General features: G+C 47.1%; 1 protein-coding gene across 5 annotated transcripts in view; it reads right to left on the bottom strand.

Annotated features, from left to right (window-relative positions):
* Positions 1-24971, bottom strand: part of RALY (RALY heterogeneous nuclear ribonucleoprotein) — a 285584-nt gene that overhangs the window by 243559 nt on the left and 17054 nt on the right. The gene's annotated exons all lie outside the window — the stretch shown is intronic.

The raw sequence follows: 24971 nt of genomic DNA, 5'->3' as shown, positions 1-24971 counted from the left end.
GAGAAATCCCCCTCAGGGAGCTCCCCAGAATTTGGCAGCTGTGAGCAGGGCAGGTGTTGGCTAGAAGCTAGTTCAGATCCTCTCACGGCAGCTGGGTAGCTTGGATGACTCCACAGGTCTTTTCTCTCGCCCCAGTTTCTAGCTGTCTGTTTTTTAAGTGAGGAAACATTCCGGCTACACTGGGCATGGTTGGGGGTAACAGCCCAGCATGCAGGGGTGAAGGGAATGAAGGAGGGATTGGCCTGGTATGACAAGAATCATCTCTTCAAAATGCCCTTCCAGCCAGACACTCTCCATAGTGCAACCACCTCTGATTTCCCTCATCTGACAGTTCTCACCACTGGGCTGTACCTCGTAGGGCACCATCTGCTGATGTGGAACATCTGACCCACATCCTCACCCTATCTGCCTTCTCCGCATAAGCCCCATTTAGCTGTAATACCAGGCCTGTGCTTAATTCTAAGGGAGGGTAGATACCCAGTGATGGTTTTAACAATATTTGTATCCTGATTTTTTTTATGCTATTGTACATTTTTAAAAGAATTCCGTTCTGAGCATCGCTCTGCATATAATAAAACAGCAGCTGATAAGTAGCTGTGCTCTGCCTGTGCCCTATTCCAGCACGGCCTGGTAGTCAGCCCCTATTGATCATTTTCTAATTAAGCACTAAAATGCCTGACACTCCACCCATAAGGTCAGTGGAAAACTATCCTCTGGACTGAATCCCTTGCTGGCTGGTTGCCAGCATTTCAAGTGCACCCATGGACAGCACTAAGGATTTATACACTTCATCTTCTGTCATTTTCTACCCTGGAGGAAGCAAGCTTCTAAATTGAATTATCACAAAGAAAATCAATTGCAGATCAAACCTCTGTGAAATTATAATTGCTTTAATGATCTGCAGGCTGGAGTAAAGACAGGGCCAAGACCAGGCATTGTACACTTACTGTTCAATTCATAACGCTCCTATTGGGATCAGTCTTTGTTCACAGGGAGTATTAGCGATTTCTAATTATGTGTTAATTTAATCTTCTATTAATTTTCAATTATTGTTATTTTACAGACACTTCCTTTTTCCTAATGTGACTGCAGCATCGGATACTGAATTCCAAACAGCTCTGCGGCTAGCCGACAAGCAGGCATGATTTTATTTAAGCTTAAATATCTAATTTTGATGAAGACATTCCAGCTGAAAAATACAAAATGAGAAAGGAGAGACACATGAGCCTTTCTGACTCATCCAAAATGTTATCAGCTGCCGGTTTAGCCTAAAGGCTTAAACCACTTAGGTATAGCATGTTTGTGGAGACTCTCATTAGAATTGACATTTTGACAACTATGGAGAGAAGAAAACCCCTCAAACTCACAACATCTTGAGTAATTTAAAAATAATCACCACCGGCCGAACAAAGGCGAACGAGGAGAAATGAAATCGCACTAACCTCTTTCCTCTCTGAAAATGTTAGGGACTATCTAAAAATCAAGCTATTTTCCTCGATTAATTGTATCTGCCCCAAAACCTCAGGCTTTCCTGCATTATGCATTAGGATGAACAGAACTGCCATGGCTGTGACCAAAGCTGGCCTGCTGGATGGAATACAGGAGGTTGCGCAAACGTGTGTGGATTTAATTCTTGAATTTTACATGCCAGGAATCCTGCTCCTTGGGAAGCAGGCGGCTCCAACACAAAATTGTCTTTACTGTGAAAAGATGGAATGGCAATAAGACCCACCTGGATTCATATGGGTCAAAAGGAGGTGGAGCAAGGCACATTTCAAAGCCGATTTGTTTTGGTGCCAGTCATCCCATCTTACTGGCACCTTTGTGCCTTGGAAGCTGGGCAAAGGTGGAGCAGTTACAAATCTGACCCAATATGGTCCTGATCCAAACCCCAAGTATGGGTGGCGGGTATAGGAGGCCAGGGGAGGCTAAGCCTCCCCAACCAGGATGCGGCGCACCTCCCTCTGGATGCCTTTGGAGCGCCGCCACTGAAAGGGCGCATGTGCTGTGGCCCCACCCACACTTTGCCCTGAGGCCCCACTCATCCTCTACCCGTGGCCCCACCCACTTGCCTCATCTTCCACTTGGCCTCTTCCTCCTGTGGCCCCGCCCACACTGCTCATCTTCCCGCCCTCGCTCTCTCTCTTCCCCCAAAGACCCCTCCCGCACACTGCTCACGAGGCGGCAGGTGGGGGGGTCTCAAGGGAGAGGGCTGAGTGGGAGCAGGGCCCAGGGCAGAGTGAGGGTGGAGCACGGGCGGGCCTTGGGGGAGGAGGCCGAGTGGGGGAGGGCCTTGGTCCAGGCATAGTTAATAGAGAGCCTCCCCCTGATTTTACTGTGCTTTGGATCAGCCCCTCTGTTGTCATTCTTACAGTGACTGAGAGTGGCTGGCTCACTACAAAAGCAATTTTCCCTCTCTTGATATTGACACCTCCTCCTCAATTATTGGGAGCGGACCACATCCATCCTGACTGGATTGGCCCTGCCAACACTGGTTCTCCACTTGTAAGGTAACTCCCTTCTCTTCATGTGTCACTATATATATGCCTGCATCTGTAATTTTCACTCCATGCATCTGAATAAGTGGCTTTTTTTACCCACAAAAGCTTATACCCAAATAAATCTGTTAGTCTTTAAGGTGCCACCAGTCTCCTTGTTGTTTTTGTGGATACAGACTAACACGGCTACCCCTCTGATACTTGACATAATGGTCTTTGTCCACCTTCAGGAAATCACCTTTCATATGAATAAATAAATAGGGCCAGCAAGCTCATTTGTGAGGAGCCTTTAATTTAATCTTTGCCAAGCTGGGAACCAAATCCAAATGGTTTGTGAAATGTAATTAAAGTTTTACAGCTTATGATTTTCTCCCCTTTAGGACGTTATTGGGCTTGTTGCACAAATCACTTGGTGAAATGCTCCAGTCTGTGTTATACGGAAGGTCAGACTAGATGATCATAATGGTCCTTCTTGACCTTAAAAATTGATGAAGTTTCACCAATGCAGCATTACAGAGTGAATTTCATTGTCCACCCTTTGAAAAAAACTCCAGGATCGCTGGCAGACTGCTTAAAACTTTTGCCAACAATTTGCAAAGTGACACAGCAGAAAAGTGAACTAGCCAAGATATTCAGAAGTGACTGGTGATTGCGGGGACCTTAATTTTTAGGTGCCCGACTACAGATATTTGAAAGGGAGCCTGATTTTCACAGGCCTGGTGCTCAGCCCTTTGAGGCAACTCAAAGTGGAAGTTCTCAAAATTGCTAGTCACGCTGGAAAATCTTTGGCAAAGTTTATGAGTTTCACTTTCCACGTGATTCCTTTTATTAGAACTTGAGTAGAGAATAAGAAAGTGTTCTCTCAGGTTTCCAGAGAGGAAATACATGCAGTACACATGCATTATTCAATGTTCAAAAAGAAAAAGAGAACCAACTGTTTGGCTTTACTCCTTCCTCCCCATACTGTTCTTTCTCATCAAGCACTTCCTGAAAGTAGAGTAATCTATAAACATTTCCCTGTACATAAGCATACTATCATACTTCCCTCTGGGGAAGATGTTTATCAACACCTATCATCTGTTTGACAGGCAGTTACATTCTCAGACCCACTATACAGCTGAAAGCATGTTTTCTGGGCTTTCCATGAAGGACGCTCCACAATCCATTCTTAGCATTGGAGAACAGCACTGTTTACATAAATTGGGGATGTAAAACTATTGAGCGTGGCATTAGACAGGAGGTGGGGAAGGAAATTTGTACCTAGGAAACCTTGACACAGATCAGCTGATGTTTTTTCATTAAAGTCACCATTTCATCCGTATTATGAACAGAGGCATAAGGAGGCTAAGGGCCCCACCAAAGGTCATAGAGTGAGTCCTGCCCTCTAATTATTTTCTCTATCCACTAGGCCCAGGGCCATCCTTAGGATTTATGGGGCCCTATGCTGTATTATTAAACAGGTGCCCCTATGCCTGACAGCAGCCCGGGCTCGCAGCTGGGGCGGGGGGGTGGAAAGAGAAGCAAAGGATAGTGAGATGCCCAGCCCGCCTCATGGTTGCAGAGCGTCACAGTTCCCTGCAGAGACCCGCGTACCCTCTCCTTCACGCAGAATAGACATGCAGAAGGTACCTAATTAAAAGCATTAAACTTGGGGGGAAAAATGTCAGTCACAGGTTTTTTGATATGCCCTGAAGTTTGTCAGAGATTTATTTGCAAAAACTTTGTAGTAAGGGCAAATCAGCTGTCTTGCTGAATACAACATTAAATATTATGGAACACATGATGCAGCTCTTCTCTGTTTTACATTTTCTTAATCAGTATTTCTAAGCTGATTTTATATTTTAAATGTACTCTTAAGCCTTCATAAAGTAATCATTCCAGATTACTACATATTTAACTCACTGAAACAAAGACATTATTTTAAAATTAATCAGTTACAGAGGTTTAGTGTATTCATAACAATGTGCATTGCTTTTAGAAAAAGGGAACACTAGTTTACTTTGTGTGATCTCCATATCATGTTTATGAAATTTCACCAACTTTAAAAAATACGTTTCCAAAGATTTTAGGCATAACAAGAGATTTTATATCTTCCTAAGGTACTGATTTTGCTGGAGGGTTCTCTTAAAACTAGTTCATCAGATAGTCAGAAGTAAAGAAAGGGAAACTCTTGTCAACTGTCTAAAATGGGACATTTTGATTATCACCACAAAAGTTTTTTTTTTCTTGCTGACAATACCTCATCTTAATTAGCCTCTTACAGTTGGTATGGCTACCTTCACCTTTTCATGTTCTCTGTATGTATATATATTTCTTACTATATGTTCCATTCTATGTATCTGATGAAGTGGGCTGTAGCCCACGAAAGCTTATGCTCAAATAAATTTGTTAGTCTCTAAAGGTGCCACAAGTACTCCTGTTCTTTTTGCAGATACAGATTAACATGGCTGCTACTCTGAAACCCGTCCCTTTAAGGGCTCTCTTCAGGCGGTCGGGGGGTGAAAGGACAAAGGGATGGACAGAAAGGACAGGAAGACTTTGGAAGCAAGTTTTTTTTACTATAGTAATTATAATGTGTATTTTAGATAAGGGTGGTCTTTTGAAGGATTTGTTTAAAAAAACCTATATCTGAAGATTCAAGCATAAAAGGCTAAAGATGATTGTGCATCTAAAAATGCAAGGATTTTTTAAGTATCAGAGGGGTATCCAGGTTAGTCTGGATCTGTAAAAGCAGCAAAGAGTCCTGTGGCACCTTATAGACTAACAGACGTTTTGGAGCATGAGCTTTCGTGGGTGAATACCCACTTCGTGTGGGTATTCACCCACGAAAGCTCATGCTCCAAAACGTCTGTTAGTCTATAAGGTGCCACAGGACTCTTTGCTGCTTTTAAGGATTTTTTTAGAGATGTGATTTTATAATCTTCACCAGCTCACTAATGAAATATTTTTAAAGCGAATTTTAAACTAAGGTCCTGTAGATCAGTGCTTCTCAAGCTATCTGATGTGGGCGACTGGCAATTTTTTTTTCCAATGTGCCAGGGACTGGTGCCATATTATTATCTATTCAATGCTCTTATGAGGAAACTCACCGCGGACCAGCAGCCGATGGCTCACGGACCGGCACCGGTCCGCAGACCACCACTTTGAGAAGCACTGCTGTAGACCAGGGTTTCTCAAACAGGGGTCGCTGTTTGTGTAGGGAAAGCCCCTGGCAGGCCAGGCCAGTGTGTTTTCCTGCCCTGTCCATAGGTCTGGCCAGTGGGAGCCACGATGGGCCGGCCCTGCGGACAGGGCAGGTAAACACACTGGCCTGGCCTGCCAGGGGCTTTCCCTACACAAGCAGCGACCCCTGTTTGAGAAACCCTGCTGTAGACTAACATGTTCTGAGTAAATACTACAGTAATGCATAACTGTTTTTGTCAGTAAATTCAGAAACTAACAGTATATACCTGGGGTTTGGCAAATGGCTGTTAAATGGCTTCATTAACACTTGAATGGCTCTTTAACAGTTTCAATGTTGTGCTAATAGGTCTGGCAGGCTGGAAGGCGTTTTCACTTTTAAGTTACTAGATCCCCTCTGGAGTAAAATTGGTTGCAGCAGCTAGCTGTGGGAGCCTGCAGGAAGGATCAGAACAGGGATAGGAAAGCTGGGAGGGCAGACACTAAGACCCAGTGGTGCCTCAAATTTTCAGATGCCCTACGCATATGCTGCCTATGCCTAGGACTGCCCTGACTAGGTCACACAAGCTCACTATATAGTGAAATTTGAACCAGGTTGCTCATGTCACACTCCACCCTGGTTGTCTGTGGATCAGCTGATATATTGATCCCATGCTGTCGGCCTAACCCAAAGCTCACTGAAGGCAGTGGAAAGGCACCCGTTGACTTCAACATTCCCTGGACGAGGCCTACAGTGCTAACGTCATTATCTTTGTGAACAGGCTGGTTCCCTGGCAGTCAGTCACTCAGTTCTCACACCCACGCAAGTGCCATTAGGGGTCAGAATAAGTGAGTGAGTGTTAGCACGCTAGCCCTTCGCTCCTGGCTCTGCCACCAACTTGCCCTGTGCCCCAGGGCACATCACTAGTGTGACTTGGAGTTCACCAATTGATACATACACAAACTCAATGGCATATGCAGCGCTTTCCTAGCATCGGGGACGAGAGGTGTGAGTATTTTCAAAGACTGGTGCCACTAAGCTGCTGCAAAGTACTTATCATAACATCCGGGACTTTGATTTTGTTTGCACACAGAACATTAATGTAACGTGGTGGATGGAATCAGTCCTCCGCTCATTCGGCATGTGCAACTGCCCCATAGATTCATGGAGATTCGGGCCATAATGAGCACAGCATGTGTCCCCTGGACTGAAAGAGACTTTCCAGGCTTCAGCGTGAAGGTGTGCCGTTCCTAGGGACAGCAAGAGCTCAGAGCACTTCCTGTCACAGCCACCAAACTACAGTTGCAAATCTTTGAACTAGCCTCCACTACAATCCATTTGCTGACATTGCCTTTTCCAGCCTCATAGCTGGGTCTATGGCATTCCCTGTTTTACTGCTGGCATAACAGCAAACGAGCGTGCGCGCATCATCAGCATAAGAATTAAGATGCCCACCCATTGCATAAACATAACCTCCCTCCTGATTTAGCAGCCAAAGGGTGACGATAGACATGCAGTTCAGCAGAAGCAGCACATTTAACTTAAGGAAACCCAGTTATTACCAAGCAGGATTGGGGCAGAGCACGCTGGCAGAAAACCTAGTCTCTGTTTTAATAAGACTGCAAGTGTGCTAAAGCAGGGCCTTTTGTTGCCCTCTAGTCACTGAAGAGCTGCAGGCAGGTTGCGGGGATTGACATGGATCCCACAGAGCTGGCTTTTGGCCTACATGAAAAAAATCTCAGATCTCTCCCTCTCTCTTTTTTTTTTTTTTTAAAGGAAGTTTCTAGCCCTCGAATCAAATTCTGCACAAGGCTGAACCAGTGTAATTTGGGGGTAACATCAATGAAGTTGATGGAGCTACTGCAGAGACACCCAGGTGTAGCTGAAAGCAGAATTCAGCTCCTTTTCTTTGCAACGTTAATTTGAAAACATAAACCAAATCGCTAGGGCCCCAGGGTGAAATCAGCAGGCCTCCATGTCAGCAGCTGGAGTGTGGAGGGGCGCTACCATTCCCCCCAAACACATGAGCTTATTAGAGTGTTGCCAGCTCTCACCATTTTCTCACACCTCATAATATTTCTTGTGTTTTCTAAAGTCCCAGCTCCTGGAGTCTAGTGATTATGTGAGAATCTCAACTTTCATTTTTACAAAAGGAAATTTCTAGCCCTCCCAGCTGCAGAGGAAAGCTTGAAAAATATGATCCCGGAGCACCCCAAAAAGGCAAAGAAAAAACCCCAAAATGTATTATTTTACACCAATATCGTGATTTGGTCTTATTGATGCATTTTCAGCACTTGGGGTTGGCAATGCTGGGGAATGGGGCAGATGAGAACTGGTTGCACTTGGGATAGGAAGAAGGTGGCAAAACATTATGGAATGAAGTGCTGGTGGGGAGAAGGTGGAATTGATGTTGGATTTTGGGAGGAGGTGGTGTACAGAAGTTTCAGATACCATGATAATGGGCTCAGTATAAAACCTGGATAGATAGATCAAACTGATGGGACTATTTGCAATGGAGAGCGAATTCTTCAAGCTTTTTGCAAAGTGAGCTGCTTCCTGGTAATGTGCGGGGTGGGCAATATAATTTTCCCACAGTGCTCCATGGTCCTAGGGCTTGAGAGGCCACATCTGGGGTGAGGGTGGGGCACACTAGGGACTCTGGGATGTGGTTACTTTAACCTGGGTCTGCACACAGCACACCACAATGAATTACTACCCTCCACTGCACTGCCTCAGCTGCTATTGCTACTGAATAGAAGCACAGATCCAAAGATCCAGTCATTCCCAAGTCCAACCCTGTGCCAACTGAGCAGGAAATAAGCAGGCAAATAGCCCCACTCACTCCTGTCCCCCTGGACCCAAGCTCTAGGATCAGGGATACAGAGCCTGCATAAGGATGCAAGGTGCGGGGTAAGAGGAGTTCTTACTCCTCCTTAATTTCCTAAATGAGGACATAATCCAAATCACAACCCAATTTTACAGATTCTAGTCAATCAATGCTGAATGCCAGGCCAATGTAGAGATTCCTCTACCTTGTGCTGGGGTTGAACTGGTCCTGTCTGGCCCCAGGCTCAGGAAGGTGTAAAGGTGGCATAAAGCAGGGTGTAGCTTGACATGAGAATTGGGGCCCACATCTCAAGAACCCAAGTGATGAAGAAGGGAATAAACTACTGCAGTTATTCTGACCCAAAACGAGGGTCATGTGATCTACCACGAGTTTGCAAAATGATGCAAGGGACTGAGATAGTTAGTGGACACAAATATTTAAACTGTCGCTGGATTCAAGAAGCAGCAGGCAATCTGAAGTTCAAGAGCAACTAGAATTAAAAAGGGGAATTGATGCACGCCTATCGTATTTCACGCAGCAAGTAATAAACATGGAAGAGAGAAGTTGTGGGCAAAGTGTGCAGGTGAGTTCAAGAGGCAGATTTGTTTCGGGAGAACGAAGGGATTGAGGGATATGATGAAAAGGCAGGAAAATGGGATTAAAATAAATGGAGGGAAAGTGGGCATATTGAGTTAGCTGGCCTTTTCATGTTCCTAAAACTTCTTAGGCTCTTACTACTTTACCTGTGAAATCAGGATTGGTTGTCATGGAAATTACTGTAACAGTGGCACACATACAGGCCTGTGACTTCACTGCAGTTATAAAGAATCAGCAAGGGAGAGAACGGGCTGTTTGAGAAATGGCTTGGCCCTGATGTAATTAGGACGTGGTTGTGACAATAGTGTTAGAGACAGGATTCATATGGTCACGATCCGTTTAGGCAGCACCTCCTCCAACGCCTGCACCTGGAGCTGGGGGTGTGATTCCCAGCTCACGGAGACATACTCACACTGGCTCTCAAGAGTAGCGCAGGTAGCGGCAGCATGGGTCAGCCACCACAAGTGCAAACCTACCTGCATCCCGTGACTATGCACTTGCAGCACTGTCCCAATGAAACCTTTGCTTTCTATAAGCCGGTATTGCAATGTGGAGCCCCTTGCTACCAACACAGGAGCTAGTGTTTCTACTACACAAACCTCACTTCACTGCATTCACCATGCTGAGGTTCTAGAAACAGCTCCCAATGGCCTTCTCAAGCGTGAGAACAGTTTCAAGAGAACGGGGTCCCCCAATTCACCCCCACCCTTTAGAGTGCCACTCTGTACTGGGAAGGGACTCTGTAAAAATAGCACCTCCTTACTCAAAAGTAGAACTGGTCAGAAAACAGGCAAAAAAAATATCCTGAAAACTATTTTCCATTTGTTGATGAAATTTTGTTTTGAATGAATCGTTCTGATCACCAACCTAATAGGCTCCTGCTAGCTGTTATAAGCAGGTGCAATTTGGAGCAGCCTTAAGATGTGCTAAGTTGTGTTGGGGGAGGGAGGGGGCTAACCAGCCCCTAACAGCCCCAAGAGAAGGGGAAAGGGAAAGAACAATGGCAGAAAGCTGCCAGTGCCCCTGGGGCACCAAGCACTTCCAAGGCACCCGAGGACATGTACCAGTGGTGCAAGTTAGCAGGTACGGTCAGATACGCTACACCGGAAAGACACATTTTCAGAACCACAGGGCGCTCCAGGGAACTGCAGCGGCGAAAGGAGCAGAACATGGGGACACCTGCAGCTCCTCGGAACAGCTGTGTTGCCCCCCAGCCCCGCCCTCAGCCCAACCACACAGCTGCGTCTCCTGTCTGGGGTCTGTACAGCCCCACTGGAGGACGGGGCTGGGGGGAGTACAGCCGTGCCAGAGGACAGGGCTGGGGGGAGTACAGCCGTGCCAGAGGACAGGGCTGGGGGCGGGGCTGGGGGTAGTACAGCCGTGCCAGAGGACAGGGCTGGGGGTAGTACAGTCGTGCCAGAGGACAGGGCTGGGGGTAGTACAGTCGTGCCAGAGGACAGGGCTGGGGGTAGTACAGCCGTGCCAGAGGACAGGGCTGGGGGCGGGGCTGGGGGGAGTACAGCCGTGCCAGAGGACGGGGCTGGGGGGAGTACAGTCGTGCCAGAGGACAGGGCTGGGGTAGTACAGCCGTGCCAGAGGACAGGGCTGGGGCGGGGCTGGGAGTACAGCCGTGCCAGAGGACGGGGCTGGTGCCAGAGGACAGGGCTGGGGGCGGGGCTGGGGGTAGTACAGCCGTGCCAGAGGACAAGGCTGGGGGTAGTACAGCCGTGCCAGAGGACGGGGCTGGGGGGAGTACAGCCGTGCCAGAGGACAGGGCTGGGGGGAGTACAGCCGTGCCAGAGGACAGGGCTGGTGTGGGGCCACCGGGCAGCCCCACATTCTGCTCCTTTCGCCACTGCAGTTCCTGGGGCAGCCCTGCAGTTCAGAAATCGGTATCTGGCGCAGTGGGAGGACAGATTTCCCCATCCCCTCCCCAGGTAACGTGAGATGGGGAGGGGACGCGGAGAGTGCGGGGTCCCCCGGCACGGGGTGGGGCGGAGAGGACTCATGTTGGGGGTCACATGGGGAGGTCACGTGTCCCCTCTTTGTGTCCCTCCCATGAGTTGCCTATACATACTGGTAAGAATTAACATCTACTTGCACCACTGACGTGTACCAAAACTCCAGAGCACCACATAATTACACACTGTGACCCACACCCACTTCACACAGTGCCGTGGTCTCTCTAGTGGTGGCTGGGTCACATGTAGCTGTTAATCAAGGCTGTAGCAGGCTTATCAACAGTGCTAGAACCTATTAGTTCAGGCTTTAAGATCTAAAGGTTCCAGGTTCAACCCCTGCTGCTAACAATGCACCCAGAGCACAGCAGTTCAACCGATGGACAATATGCAAATATTTGTAAGTAACTGTAATACCAGAACAAGGACAAAAAAAAAGACACAAACGCTTTGCACACTCACAAACAACTGTTGACACACACACAGAGGGAAGATGGGCACCTAGCTACCTGCCTAGCATGAGGAAATGGAGGTTTCTGCAGGTTCAAAAGTGGCAAATGTCTGTTTTCCTAACACAATTAGCAGCACACCAAAGTGGAGACACAAAAGAGGAGACTATAGCTGAAATGTGTTCCCTTGTATTTCATGGAGCATGATTCACTATACAGAAAGGATACTCTTATGGTTAAAGCACAAGACTAGGTCTCATGAAACTTGGGTTCCTGGCTCTGCCACAGACCTCCTGTGTGACCTTGGCCAAGTCACTTATCTTGGTATCTCACTTCCCTGTCTGTGTAATGACACTTATTTTCTCCCACCTTTTACCTATTGTCTTGTTTATTTAGGCTGTGTGCTGTTTGCTGGAGGTACTCGTGTGTGTTTGTATACATGGGAGGCATGTGAATGCCTCTAGGGAGGCTAGCCCCCCGGCCCTGCCCCTTCCACCTGAGGCCCCTCTCCAACCTCCCTCACCCTCCAGAGCCCTGAGCCCACACCCAGCCCCGCTGCAGCAGGAGGAGCCCTGGCCAAACTGCCCCAACTCCTGGCCACCAGCTGGCCTGCCTGACCTCTGGGCTGCAGCCGGCCAGCTGGCCCCAAGCCACCCCCTGGCCCGAGCCACACCTGGCCGCCAGCCAGCCAAAGCAGCCAAGCCCCAGCTCCAGGCCACCAGCCCAAGTGGAGCCCCTGCTGGCTTCTGGGGAGAGGGGGAGTCAGGGTGGAGCCTCGGGCCAGGCCATGGTCACAGCCTGGATTAGGGGAGGCTTATCCTATCCTAGCCTATGATACCCGCCACCCAGGTTTGTATAGTTCCTAACAATGGAGCCCTGGCTCAGCTCGGGCCTTTCAGTGCAATTATAATGCTACGTTCTTTGCAGTGCTGTTAGCACAGGGCCAGATTTTCAAGAACTCTGCACTCTCAGTTGGGGCCATATTTTCAAAAATGCTCAGTCCCCAGCAGTGCTCATTGCGACATTTATGGCTCAATTTTCTACAGCTACGATCACTGAGGGTGCTGAGTTCTTTTGAAAACCTGCCCCTAGGACCTCAGCAATTATGTGCTCCCTTATTGCCAGATCCTTGGTTTAAAAGAAGAACACTAACTCCAAATATTTGTAATAATCCGAGTTGCTTTCCAAACCAGATTAAAGGATGAGTCAGAAGTATTCATGATTAGGAGTCCTGATGAATAAACAAGACAATGCAAAATCCTTATTCTCCTCTAAACTTTGAGGCTATTAGCAGCAGCTGAACCTGGCATTATCCCATCATCTTCAATCTAACTCTGAATTTACATAAAAGTAATAAAGTCGTTGCTGAGCCGCAGGAAGGCTCAAGCGGGCTGAATTCTCTTGAAGTGCTAACTTCATCCAAATCATTCTCAAAGGGTGCTTATTGCTACAAAAATATTCATCTTGCCTTGTTTTGATCAAACCAGACAGTCATTGCAGTTCTGGTATGTAAATGCAGGGTCGGGAATGCAGCATTTATATATTTTTATTCCCAGAAAATAAGGATTTTATGCCCTGTGTTTAGCATCAAGCCAGAATAAAACTGAAAAATGTCTTAGCTTCTCTGTTTGCTTTGTAACAGGAATCAGTGGAAAGTCTCCCGCCTGAGAGCCCTGGGGCCTGAAGTCTTCTGCTTATGCACAGATCAGGGAAAACAGGAGGGTAACCTTAAATCTTAGGGCTTTCTGCTTCTGCTCATCACCAGAGTATGTGAACACCCTCTGCATCAAAATCAATAGCAATAGTCAGGTCCCTACTGGACTTCAAGGAGACACTGGCACCCCTCCCTTTTGGGGGGGTCAAAATTCCTTTTCTTTTTTTGGTAGAGGTTTGGGGTAGGAGGTGTCAGTGCCAGGCAGTGTCCTGCCAACATGCCCTGACCTGAACCTCGAGGGACCACCTACCTGACAGAGGGAAAGCTAGTCTCCATGCTTATTCAGTTCATTGGCCTCTCTGCTGAGTCTGTCAAAAGACAGCAATTCTGAGGAGTCCTCAAATGGGGACACCCGTCTACTGAGAATTAGCCATGCATTTACCTATTACCTTTCGAGTACAGTGGGACCAGCAGAGGGGCTGGAGTTCTTTCGACACAGGAGGATAGAGGCGAGGTTGCTGCCAGAGGGGTTTCTGTTCTTTATTCCCATTACCGTGGTGTCCAAGCCCCTCCATGGAAGCCCGGAACTCACTTCCCCCCCTTGACCTGCCAGAAGCCAGGGCCAACAAAGCCGTCTAAAGTGTTCGGCTCCTGAACCTACACATAGCTTGATTTTCAAGAGTGCTGACCATCGGCCAGATCCCACCAAAGCCACGTTATCCTATTGAAGTCATTGGCAGCTGCTGACTGCTGAGAACATAGGAAACTCATGCCACTTACATAGATGCCTAAACATAGATGTAGGAGCCTGTTTCAAAAATCTGGGCATGGATGTGTTAACCCTTTGGGCACACAGCGAAGCCCATCTTTCTTCCCAGGTGTTTGCAGAAGGGACAGGTGGGGGGAAAGGAGCTGGTGCAGCCATGCCGTCATTACAAATGATTTTTTGGATGGTTTTGGAGGGCAGCTGATTTTAGTAAAAGTACTCACTGCATGGGACAGTACCCATTAATATGCTTATACATCAAAGTGAGTGAATATATAGGTCCAGGTATTTCCATACCAGCTGTTCACATAAAACAGGTCAACAGCTGGTCATGACTTCAGGCAGCACCGGCAACCCAAAATGTTCCAAAATCTTGGGAACTCATGAGATTTGCTTAAGAATCATGAGATTTTAAACACAAAATAAACTCTGGATTCTTTTTAGTTTTGTTCCTGAGCCTTTAGGTTGCACTTGGGTCATAATCCCAAGCTTTTCTCCACAACTATGCAGCTAGAAACTTCTATTTCTTTAAATGAAAGAAGAAAGGTTCTCACATCAACAGGACATCAGAAGCTCAGGCTTGAAGAAGGCCCCCTAATGTCATGAAAATCAGCAACAGTGGCATGGGTCACTAATGACATGAGCTGGATCAAACTGTTGACCTAGAAGTAAACAGCTCCCTAGGCCGCTACTAATCCCCTCACCTCGTCTTTCATCCCAACCAACCTTACCTTGGGGTGGTGCCCTCTGCAGGAGCCATACACCACAGGCCTGGATCCAACACCCACTGAAGCAATGAGCGTCTTTCAATTGCGTTTAGCTAGTATTAGGGCAAATGGGGCGTTCTGACTTCACCTTGTATTCACTTTCGCTACCAGTAAGACCAGACCAGAGGCACAGGAATGGATCAACAAACACAACAGTAGGACAAAGCGGGCTTTACATTTACATGTATAAACCGACGAAGAATCACAAGCTCCACCAACTGAAATAAAGGCCTTTTATATAGAGAAAAGAAAGGCAAAAGCATCTGTTAGAAGCAACCCAGAACCCTTTTGTATTTTGCATTGTCAGACTAATCTGATACGACATTGCATCAAACCCTGGCATGCAGCTCAGATAAATCTTTCATCAATAAAGCTCATTGTCACAACCTGAAGCACATGGCAATACCAATGCAGTTCAGCTGCACGCGCTTCTGCTTTAGGGCTCTGTCCTTAAAAACATTCCTTATGGAATTAGCATGCTAATTCCGCCATTTTCTTTCCTTCCTTGCACAGAAGAAAGGCTGTCAAGTTTTGTCTTCATAAAGAAACTAACTCACATCTGACCTACATAGAGTGTACAGATGTGAGTGGCCCTTCATAGCACTGCACAGATGTGTGTGCACAAAAGTTAAATGCTGCCTACCTGCCTGCTGGAAGTGCGTAAACAGACATAAATTATCTTTATGAACCCTTAAGTGAAAGCCAACCGGAGAGTCTATCCCACTGCATTCCCGACCTTTTTATTTGCTTTTCACATTCCCACTCCATTTGCATAATTATCTGGAGTGGAACTTTTATTCCTTTACATACAAATATTCATGTGCAAATGACACATTCAGACGTGAGCACATTTGCATTGCTTAGGCACCATAGTGGACTCAGTTATGGTGTCAGAAAGGGACAAGAGCAAATGGATAGCGAAGTCTGTGCTACAGCCAATGCACCTGACATCTCTCTCCCCCCCTCAGTCAGGTAGGAACCCAGCTATTTTTAGGATCCACTTGTATAGCTGAACAAAATGCTCTTCTCCAAAATAAAAATCAAGAGGTTTTGAATGTACTAAAAAATTCCTAGGCCTGCACATCTCCCAAGCCTCTGTCCTTAAAGTGCACCATTTCTCCTTGAGATTCAACCTGTTCCTGTTTATAAGGGCTTAGTCATCCAGTCAGGGAACAGGAAGCATATTATGTGACTTCAGTGGCCAATCACAGGCTGACTACCAAATTCTGAACAACAGAGTAATCTAGGCTGACCAGATAGCGAGTGTCAAAAATCGGGACAGGAGGTGGTGGTGGTGGGTAAAAGGAGCCTATGTGAGAAAAAGACCCAAAAATCAGGACTGTACCTATAAAATCGGGACATCTGGTCACCCTAGAGTAATCTAAGGTGCCGAAAGAGAACCAACAGGCCCAAAACCTTTTAGTTAAAGCTAGTTGTACAATTCAGAATAATGAACAAGTTAGCAAATATCAGGAACATGAAAAGAACAAGGAATGAATTGTTCACTGTTCTAGAGATTATGCAAACAACTATTTATGTTACAGTAACAGCTAAAGGCCCCAGATAAGTTAAGGGCCTATGGTGCTCAGCACTGTACAAAACACATAGTAAGAGACAGCCCAAGCCCCAGAGATCTTATAAGCTAAATAGACAAAATGTTGCAGGGGAAAATGAGGCACAATGAGGTGAAATGACTTACCTCATGTCACACATCACGTCAGTGGAAGAGCCAGATACAGAACCCAAATCCCCTGAGCCCCAGTTGTGTGTCCTATCCACTAGACAACACCGCCACTCTAAAAGCAGGGACATTTTGCACCAGATTTCAGTTGTCAAACAATGGGTTAACTCCTTGGAAACCAAACACTAGCAAAGTAGTGGTAGTTACAAGACTTAAAGTCTTAAGCTAAATATGTAGAAGCAGCAAAGAATCCTGTGGCACCTTATAGACTAACAGACGTTTTGCAGCATGAGCTTTCGTGAGTGAATACCCACTTCTTCGGATGCAAGCTGCTTGCATCCAAAGAAGTGGGTATTCACCCACGAAAGCTCATGCTGCAAAACGTCTGTTAGTCTATAAGGTGCCACAGGATTCTTTGCTGCTTCTACAGAACCAGACTAACATGGCTACCCCTCTGAAGCTAAATATGGTAAAACACATTCATCCCAGTGAGACTAAGACATGAACTGTGACAGAGCGGGGCTCTTTCCACTTGGCATCCCCGGCAAAAGCACCGGACTTGGAACAGTGGTTTTAGGCACATTTCAAAATATATTTAAAACGTGTGATTGCGTGTACTTCTATTACATGTGAACTGCGTTTGCATACTTTCAAAGCAGATGGAGTCTGGGTCTGATGGGGGTGAGGAGCAGTGCGACCCAGGGTACACAATGGGGCATGAGGAAATGGGGGATTTATTCCCAGGTCTGCTAGGGACCTGCTCTGTGCCTTGAGCACCAGACATTCCCTCTGTTTCCCCTCCCATTCTTTGGCCATTTGGACTGTAAGCTCTTTGGAGCAGAGATTGTCTGTGTGTATGCACAGCCCCTAACTACTGCGGCAGTGAAAAGAATAACGATGAAGGTAGCTGACATGGACTTAACCTCACAGAAACAGAGTTCTTATGAAGTACTCCCCCAGGTACCTATGTAAAAGTCCCCTAGCTCTCTTCCCACAGGGTGGAGGAGATAGGACACTGGCTTTCCTTACCAGACAGCTTCACTCTTATGCTTATGCACAAAAAAGAAAAAAAAATCTAATTGGAAATAAAGGAGGCTTCTCAGGAAGAACAGCGATGCAAACAAGCTAATGAGTGTGCATTCATTGTGCAGGCTTGTTTTCAATCCACTTGCTAGAGAAATTCCCTTTGTTAGTTGCAAGGAGACCTCGGTGCTGGCATAAAAGAAGAGTGAAGCTCTGGCACAGGAAAAACAAACATCTGCTTTCTCCATTTCCACACTCGATTGAAACTTAGTTAAAAAACAGCATTCAGAAGCAGAGTGCTTTTCTCACTGAAGTCAGCGACAGAGGGCGTCTCTCCATCGCTGTTCATTTGTTCACATGGAGACAGAAGCCTCCATCAAGTAAGCTAACAACATCCCAGTGCATCAAAGTGTTGAAAAACTTCCGCAGGCATTTTCTTAAGTGACATTTATTCATAGGACTATTTTACCATATATACACACACCCCACCACATTTGCTGCAATCACTCGAATTTCCCTATTCGCATCACTGACCCAGCAAAATTTCAGATTTGTGGAGCCACTTGCTAAACCGAGAATATCCCTCCTCATTCCCTGCACTAAGTTGCTGTGTAATGTTGTGTGCACAACTGAGTTTGGCCCCATGGCGGGCTGTGTTTTTGGCAATGCACATAGGAATCTGACTGGATGCATAGTTTGTTCAACCCTTCATGTGCCTGCTAGATGAGGAGCATTGTGTAAATACCAGATGTTATCCCATCATAACGGTAGGAAGGATGGCCTAGTTGTTAAGACTCCAGACTAGGATGCATGGATTCAAATCTTTGGTTACCCATAGGCTTCCTGGGGGACCATGGGCAAGTCACTTAACCCACTAAGGGTATGTCAACACAGCAAAGAAAAACCGGTAGCAGGCCCAGGCCTGCTGATTCAGGCTCACATTGCTTAGGCTGCAGGGTTGTTTCATTGTAGTGTAGACTTCTGGGCTTGGGCTGGAACCCGAGCTCTGGGACCCTTCCACCTCACAGGGTCCTTGAGCCTTGGCTTCAAACTCAGCCCAGGCTACATTAGCATAGTAGTGAAACAGCCCCACAGCTCAAGCCTCAAGTCAGCTGGCGTGGGCCAGCCACAAGTGTCTAGTTACTGTGTAGAAATACCCCAGTGCAGGGGTCGGCAACCTGTGGCACGTGAGCTGATTTTTACTGGCACACTGCTGCCAGCTGGGGTCCTGGCTGCTGGCCCCGCTCAGCCCACTGCCTGCCTGGGTGAACGGAACTCCCGGCTGGCAGCAGGCTGAGCGGGGCTGGCGGCCAAGACCCTGGCTGGCAGGAGGCTGGGCGGCTGGAACCCCAGATCAGCAGCGAGGTGAGCGGGGCTGGCGGCTAGTATCCCAGGCTGGCAGCAGGTAGAGTGGGGTCGATGGCCGGAACCTTGGCTGGCAAGGGGCCGGCGGCCGGAACCCCAGACCTTCAGCAGCCAGTCCCGGCCATTGGCCCCGCTCAGCCTGTTGCTGGCCTGGGATACCATCCGCTGGCCCCGCTCACCTCACTGCTGGTCTGGGGTTCCAGCCACCCGGCCCCCTGCCAGCCGGGGTCTGGGCCTCCGGTCCTGCTCAACCCCCGTGCTGGCCTGGGATACCGGCAGCCAGCCCAGGGCTCTGCTCCTGGCCTGGTCCCAGCGCTCTGCAGCCCGTATACAAATTTTTAGCTTAAAAACTTGAAAACTTAAAAACTCTGTTTGTATATTACAGTAATCGTTAAAATGTGTATAATGTTACTAAATACATAGGTTTGATTAAACAAAGTAGTTGTACTTATGTGCCTGTGTTTAATTTGTGTTTTCAATGATTTACTGTCTAAAAAAATCTTGCATGTCTCGCACCCCCAGAAAGGGCATCTTGCACCCCCAGGGTGTGCGCGCACCCCAGGTTAAGAACCACTGCACTAAACTGATAGGATCTGCATTTTAATTTAATTTTAAATTAAGTTTCTTAAACATTTTAAAAACCTTGTTACTTTACATACAATAGTTTAGTTATATAATATAGACTTAAAGAGAGAGACCTTCTAAAAATATGTAAATTTTTTACCGGCACACGAAACCTTAAATGAGAGTGAATAAATGAAGACTTGGCACACCGCTTCTGAAAGGTTGCCAACCCCTGCCCTAGTGCCTTTGTTTGCCACGCAATATTTGCCTATGCCCCAGGAGTATAGGCTAAAAATCCATTAATTATGAGGTGATGAGTGCTGTATTTTTTCCTTAGATATTAGCAGCTTGTTAGACAGACCAGCTAGAGTGACACAAAGCTGAAAATCAGCGTTAACAACCGAAAACCTGAACTAGAGAAGGCAACACAGATAAAGTATGGAATGACAATAAAAGTATGAAAACATTCTTAACATAGCCTTCATTTACCATTCAGGTTATTCACTCCACCCACTGGCTTGGAGTCCTTCAGTTGGGTAATTCCCTGTATATTTTCAGAGATGCAGTAGCGCCTGTCTCATAAGATCTGGTATTCTGAGACGTACTGTAGAGGAACAAGTACTAGCAAGTATCTGAATAATGAAATCAGTGATGCACTCCCTGGTCTGACCACTGCTTAGAAATCACATATCAATTGAGGACTATATGCATTCTCTTGCTCTATAGCATTTATTAGGGATTAGAATTAGTGTGTTAGAAAAATATCTGCATACCTAAGGAAGCAGCCAGAAATGAAGTATCAGGTAATGGCTTATTAATGCTTGTTCCAAGTAAGACTGCAGCTTCTGGGCTTTCTTCCCTTGAATTAGCTACACTCACAGTCTACCTTCAGTATGCTGGAGCAGTGCCACTCCACTGGCTTATTCTGTATAATATATGTAGAAATGAGGCTTTGCTGCTATTATACACGCAGAGGCCAGATGGGGAGTTCTGTTCCCTCTAGGATCATACCCCAGGCCCATCACCATAGCATCACAATGTTCTCAAGTGGGGAAATTGAAGACACAGACGCTGCAAGTCACCTCCACCAGCCATACCACTATTAAATTGCAGTGCTAACGTTTATTGGTTCTGGGCGTCAGACTCCGCTATGGCATTCCTCCCACTGCTAAATGTTACTCAATGGTGCCCTCATCCTAGTGAGGAATGGAAAGTACAAATGTAAGGGGACTGTTGTCCCCTTACTAGCACTCAGTGGGGGTGTTTTGGTTGGCTAGCTCCCAGTACCAAAAGAAAGGGGAAGGGTTGATGGGAAATCAGGACCCTGAGACTGACAGTCCCCAGGAACAATGGGAAGAGGCCAATGCTCCAGGTCAGCCTGATTGACAGGGTTGGCAGGCTAATCAGGGAGTCAGGAGGCCAGGGTGAGTCCATCCTCTGTGTGAGCTAGAATTGTCTGGGTCAGACAGAGTGGGTCTGAGCTAAGGAGAAAGCAGGGGCCCAAGCTGAGCTGGGGCCAGCCAGAAGGGCCAGAAAAGCAGCCCAGGGAGCAGGTCAGAGCTGGGAGAGTCACAGAAGCAGCCCACAGAACAGACCTGTGCTGGGAGCAGAGCTGCCAGAGCCAAGGGGGCCAGAGATGCAGCCCAGAGAGCTGGAGGCAGAGCAGCAGCAGCCGCCGCGCTGAGGCAGAGTGGAGCTGGGGCTGGAGCAGTCTGGAGCCGGGCACGGTGAGCAACTAGGGAGAGTGCGGGGGAAACTGGGCAGTGGGCCCAGCTCAGGGAGCCGCCCCCACCCAGCCAAGAGGCCCTGCAGGCCAGATTTGGAGGGGGATCGTAACCCTGACAGGGCAGGGGCGACGCTGGGAAGAAGAGTCCTGCCACCTAAAGCAGGAGGACGTAAGGGAAGTTCAGTCTGTTCCTCAGGGCTCTACATTACCCGCTGGATCGATGGGCAGCGATTGATGCAGCGGGGGTCGATTTATCGCTTCTGTAAATTGACCGCCGAGCGCTCTCCCGTCGACTCCGGTACTCCACCAGGGCGAGAGGTGCAGGCAGAGTCAACAGGAGTGTGTCAGCTGTCGCCTTACCACAGTGAAGACACCACTATAAGTAGATCTAAGTACATCGACTTCAGCTACATTATTCACACAGCCGAAGTTGCGTAACTTTGATCGATTCCCCTCCAGTGTAGACCAGGCCTCACATTCCAGAGACGTGGGTTGTGATGTCCCTGTGCCACAGAGTGGGAGGATGTGTTTTCCTTTAGCCTTTCCCATTTTTTCCTCTCTTTTTTTTTTAATTGGTTGCTGTTTAATAAATTGTATTTGCTTTGAACTGTATGTAATGATCAGTGGGTCAGGGAAGTGTCCAATACAGAGGGAGCACTCCAGTGTGGGGACCCCCAGCCCTCCCCTAAGTGAGCACAACAAGGTTGGGGGTCAAGCCTCTGAGGAATCCTGGGCCCAGTCTTGTTGGGGTTACCAAGACTCTGCCACATAGGTGAGTGGAAGGGGAGCCCGTGAGGTCAGGCAGGCCTGTGGGTAAAGGGAGTGGGAGCGAGGACTCAGATCCTTTCACTAGCCCACTTCACCAGGGTAGCGTATAAGCCAGGAAAGTTCTCCACAATAGCAGGACCATTGCCCCACTTGCATGAAGGCTCATCTGTTGCAAAATGGGAAAAGCAAGCCATTTGTAGATAGGACCCAGTGCAGTGGTTCAAGCACTCAGAGTTTGCTTTTTTTATCATCATGAAAACAAATGGCACTTTGGTGCCTCATTTCTTTGTTTTCATCACCCCCCTGCTTGCCTTTGGGCCTGTCCGCAAAACCTGGCTGTGTAAAGAAAGCATTGCTTGAAACCCTCCTCAGTGCCCTCCAAACAGCAGGAGTAGAGGCTACCCCTGATTTATGCTTCGGATGAAAGAGCTCCACCACCTGTGAGTACACAGGGCCTGTTCATTTTGGAAAAGAGGTAATTTAAGGTCCATTTTGTAACATTTGCTGACAGAACAAAGAGGAAGGACCATAAGAGATGATCAGTGCTTAGCCCTGTCTTCAAAGTGATTCGATAAGCTGCAGAAAATAAACAAGTAATCAGGGCCCAGGAGCCTGGATAAAAGCTGACAGAGGAACTGCATTTTTTCCTAAGCAAATATTACCCAGCTAATGGCTGGGCTCAGAAAGGTCCCAGTTCTTTGAGGAGAAGCAAGAATTCACCCACCCTCATGCCTGTGAGGCAAGACACCAGCTTTAATACCTTTTGTGGAACCATTGTAATGAAAAGCTTATAAGCCTTCTGTCCCCAAAAAACAGTGGGGGGCAGTTCTGTTTCCAGAAGAAAATAAGCTACAGTTTGTTAATAAATATACCCTATGGAAAGATATTTACACCACATTAAAATTATTGGAGAACATCTTTTGCTTCGTGCTGAGAACCTTCCATTCCCATATAAGATGTTCATGTGTTTTTGATGTTGTACAGTTGAATATTCAATTCATACTGAATTCTTTTGGTGAAATTTTATCACACACTTCTCTCTGCTGTTTCTTGCATTCAGTTAATACAGAGAGAATTACATGAGGTAAATGGAGGGTTCCTGCTGTATAGGTTGATCAGAGGGCCTTTTTGAACAATGATAATTGAAAAAGCAGCAGCTCCAGGTTTAGGACAGTGAACTTGCCATAAGAACTAACAGGGCTCCATATGGGCACAGGAGTCTGCTCCTGGAGGGCTCTTGGCAGGATCAGACTCTTAGCCTCCATTACAGGTGCTGGCAGTATTCACCCCAGCTAAGTTTTAGAGGGGACCATATGTGCTAGCAAAACCTTCAAGGCCCACTTGTGCAATAGAGCTACTCGTGTCAGTAAGGCTCACCAACATGAGTAAGGGATGCACAGTCAGGTCCTAAATTCTAATAGCAAGATCCATGGTCAAATCACGTTTAACTTAACTATGAGCTATTACAGAGGAGCCAAACAGAAGCTTCTTCAAACTGGAGTTTTTGCATGGATCACAGCAGCTTTGTGTTTCTTTAACACACGTCCTGCCACAATCCAATAGCCACAAGCACATACTCCCTTGTAACCAAACAACCTCATACAGACACAGTGACGCCTGTCTGACACAGCCCATCTGAAGCCTGGCCTCCAGCAGTGACATTAGCATTCAGGCTAAGCAGCACTGGCAGTTCTGGAATATCATTCTAGGAGGGACTGCTAAGCTTCCCACCCATCCTATGCCAACACCAAAGAACCCACCACTTCTGAAGCATCTCCACTGTGCTTCAGTACATCCTGGTTAGGAACAAACTCACTTCCCCCAGAGGCTTCCATCACGTGGCGCTCCTTCCTAATTAGCTCTTGCCGCCGTCACCCTCATCCTCATATCCTCTTGCCTGGGCTGTTCTAATTAGGTCTACCTTGAAGGCTGGCAAGTCCATGTTGAGTGAAGGAGCAGACAGGAGCTCATCAAACCCCACGTGAAAGCCAAGGAACTGGTTGCTGTATATACAGCCCTAAATGGTCTAAGTACAAATCTCTTTAGGACTGCTCCAGTGCCGGGTATGATCTGAGCTTCTCTGGAACACGAGAACTTGACACGTGAAGGGAACACCTGGCAGAGCTGTGTCAGTCCTGGGCCCACAACTCTGGAATTCACTCCCTGTGGAAATATAACTGAGTGCAGAACTAGAATGAGATGGAGATGAACTTTTCTGTCCAGACCCTTCCAAATCCTGCTTTCCCAAAGGGCTAGCAAACCTGAAGTCAGCAGGCAAGCCTGGGATTTGGGCTTCTCTTAGATCGTGAATATCTTATCTTAAGTCTTGTAAAGCATCCCTGTACCAGGGCATCTAGATACCAGGGTAATAGGCATTAGTAACAGCTTCTGCCCACACTCCTCCATGCTAGGAGGCAGGCCCATGTCTTCAAGGAATTGGTTATGTAATCAACTCTTCTAAAAAAGAAAACACCCAAATTCTGACTGTATATGTCTGGCTTCATATATGGATGCCCATCACCGTTGTATGTACAGACACTGAAATTTACTTTCTGGCAGGAGATTTTACTATTCACCCTCATGTCCATGTTTAATTCTTTTACTGAAAGGCAGGACTCCACTTGGAAGTATATGATGCATCTCTCCTTAATATACGAAGCGGCACAGCATAAAGGCTGGGCCTAGCTAGTGTTTGGGGTTTGACAGTGGAGGAGCTGGAGCTGAACGTGCTAGTACCCTCACCCTTGTTCATTTATCTTTCTTATAGCTCCCTGTAGTAGAAATCTGAGACACATACACTGTTACCTTGCCATAGTGGAGTAGAGAGCCCAAGCTGTCTGCTGGGGAAAGCATCTGAATGATGGAGCAGCACCCCTGTCAGTTTCTAATCTCCTGTGGTAGCACCATATGCTGAGTTGATGCTGCAGATTTCTATAAGAGACTATTCGTATTAGGCAGGGAGAGACAGACATAGCCCAAAGGTCCCCATGCCATTTAACTTGCTCCTGATTTCTAAAAAACATATGCCGTTCACTTTCCTTTGATTTAAAAGAGAGAGCTTTTTTCCAAGAAAAGAAGGCAACTCATGCAATGTCTCTAGTAAACCCTTCCAAGGGAGAGGAACAGATGTACTTGAGGAACAAGGAAGCTGTTTGTGGCACTGGGCAA

This window comes from Mauremys reevesii, linkage group 13, assembly GCF_016161935.1.
Source record: "Mauremys reevesii isolate NIE-2019 linkage group 13, ASM1616193v1, whole genome shotgun sequence".
Taxonomy (NCBI): domain Eukaryota; kingdom Metazoa; phylum Chordata; order Testudines; family Geoemydidae; genus Mauremys; species Mauremys reevesii.
This window is presented reverse-complemented; position numbering and strand designations above follow the sequence as displayed.